This window comes from Otolemur garnettii, unplaced genomic scaffold, assembly GCF_000181295.1.
Source record: "Otolemur garnettii isolate 467f Iridium unplaced genomic scaffold, OtoGar3 scaffold00032, whole genome shotgun sequence".
Lineage (NCBI taxonomy): Eukaryota > Metazoa > Chordata > Mammalia > Primates > Galagidae > Otolemur > Otolemur garnettii.
In genome coordinates, this window is record NW_003852427.1 from 10,433,270 (window position 1) to 10,436,292 (window position 3,023).

Sequence of the window (3,023 nt, forward strand, 5' to 3'; positions counted from 1 at the left end):
AGAATCTACAGAAAGTTCAAATTAATCATATCAACCACTGGGCAAGAGACATGAACAGAAACTTCTCTGAAGAAGATAGCTGAATGGCCAACAAACATTTGATAAAATATTCATTATCCCTAATTATTAGAGAAATGCAAATCAAAACTACACTGAGATATTACCTAACCCCAGTGAGAATAGCCCACATCACAAAGTCTCAAAGCTGCAGATGCTAGTATAGATACGGAGAGAAAGAAACACTTTTGCACTGTTGGTAGGACTGCAAACTAATACAATCTCTTTGGAAGGAAGTATGGAGAATCCTCAAAGAACTCAAGTTGGACTTCCTATTTTGATCCTGCAATCCCATTAATAGGCATTTACCCAGAAGAAAAGAAATCCTTTTACCATAAGGACATTTGCACTAGACTGTTTATCACAGCTCAATTTATAATTGCCAAAATGTGCAACCAATCTAAATGCCCACCAACCCAGAAATGTATTAAGAAACTGCAGTATATGTATACCATGGAGTACTATTTAGCCATTAAAAAGATGGAGACTTTACATCTTTTGTATTAACCTGGATGGGGCTGGAACACAAAAATCCAATGTATTAAATTCTAATATGAAGCCAGTTTTCTCTAATACACCCACATAAGAGAGAAAGGCAAATCAACTCAAGGTAGGGGGCAAGGGAATGAGGGAGTGGGGGTGGTGGTGTGTTCCCACTCAATGGGCATAACGTTAGACTGCATGGCACACCTCTGTGGGCGGAACACAGTTATAAGAGGGATTTTACCTAACAAATGCAAACATTGTAACCTAATTCTTTGTACCCCAAATTAACCTGAAACAATAAAAATAACAAATAAATTTAAGATTGTTTGTACACCGATCTCATATAAGTGTTTATGTTAAGTTTTTAATTACATAAGTAACTTTATTTTAACTCACTTAAGTTCACGAGTTAATCCTGTTCGTTCCTTACCTGTCCAGTATCCATTCCCACCTTTTCACGAACAAACAAAGTTAAAACTATTCAGCCTCCCTGGTGCCCTTGCTCCTAAGCATAGAAGCTTAATTCATTGCTGGCCAATAAGATGTAATTCAATTTTTGGCTCAATCCAAAGATGAAGCTTGGTTAAGACAGAGAATTTTGCCCATCCCCTTCCTCCTTATTCCTTTCTAGATCCTAAATAAGAGGTTTGAAGAGAAGCAGCCACTTTGTAATGACAAGGCATCAAGCATGTAGCAGAAAGCCTGCACACCCAGGGTAACACAACAGCAATGTGAAGGAGCCTGGGTTCCTGATGGCTTTGCTGAGCCACAGTGACTGCCTGGACTTCCTACCACCCACCTCTCCCTCCCGTTTCTTATAATCTGTTTTGCCATTGTTACATGGTTTTCTATTATTTACAAATAAGTGGATTCCAGATATTATATTAATCTCTTTGCACATTTTCAAATACAGAAACTTCTGTTTAAAAAAATCAAGAAGAAAGGAAAAGAAATGTGTGAGCTTACTGCTCTATAATTTATATAAATTTCCTGTAAAGTAATATAAATGTACAGTTTTAAAATGATATTCAGAAATTAAATTGAGAAGGAAAAAGAGATTGCCTGATAAGTAAGGATTTTTCCAGAATATCCAACCTAAAATATGTAAGTAAAAATCTAAAACCCCATTTTATAAAAAGGTTATTAAAAACCTCCTTCAAAACTGCTTGAGAAATAAATATGTTCTGACCAGGAAAAAATGAAATATATGCAAGTTATAAGTTATAACTTTTATCAATTTCAAAACAAATTCAAAATCAAGAAATGAGATATTATAATTAAACTGTGATTTACTTACTAATTTTATTTTTAAATGTAATCTTTCAATAAAAACTAATTTCCCAATTCTCTAGTAAGGTAAAAATAAAAAAGTAAACTAAAAAAATCTATTTGTATGCTATGGAAACTGGCAACATTCTAAAACTATACTAAGTTGTAATAAAGGATCTTTAGATAAACATATCATAACATGAAAAATTCTTTCAAAGCCAAAATTCTTTTTTTAAAAAAATAAAGAAAAGAAATTACACTTTCTGGCCTGTGAAACAGTAGATTGTGATCCAAAAAAAGGGAACAGAATGATTCCTTAACTCTTCTTTTAAGTAAACAAGTCTTGCATACGAGCCTTATTTTCTCTAAATGAACACTAACTCTGAACTTGGAAACTTTTTCTTGAATGCCTATAGTTCAAAAGAAAGAAAAACGTATAATAAAACTTAGAAAATTAACATTTCACAGTTTAGTAATTTCCTTATAAATTAGGATGAGAAAAACATCGATGGTAAATTAAGTTTTCGTTAAAACTCAATTCTTCAGAAGAGATTATATGTTTTATCTCTGTCGTATGTGTGCAGTTTTACAGAAAGCAAGGCTGGAAATATATCACGACACATTTTAATTATGCCGTGATTAGGTTTTACAGCAAAGACAAAGTAGCTGAAACTTTTTATGACTGTAATTTTCTAAATGTCTCATATTTTCAGATAAAAACAGCAACCATCAAAAGCATTCTAGTTACTCTTACTTAAATTGATACTGGAACATATACAAATGCAATATTAACATGGTATTACAACTAGTATTACAAGTAATATTTCAAAATCGAAAACTACTGGGTTTAAAGAAAATAAATTGCTCCTAATGAAACCAGACATTGGAAAATCAGATAGATACATGTAGGTAATTTTCAAGAAAAATATTTTAGTGTGACTTGTAAATATTAATTGTAAGCTATCTTATCAATTAGCTTCTATTTTCTTGCCTTCTGAGTTGGTTTGGGGGACTCTGGATTTATACAAAACTGAGGACAGCAGAGACATGTAGTGGAGGAAACGTGCTCCTCTGTGCGATTAGGTGGGGCTGCATGACTAGTCTTGGCTGGTGGGCTATGGCTTGATGGAAGTGGAATGTGGCCCATCTGGAACAAAGCTCTGCAGAGCCAGGTGATGACGCAGCATCTCTCCTTGTCCTGAGGAGGAAAG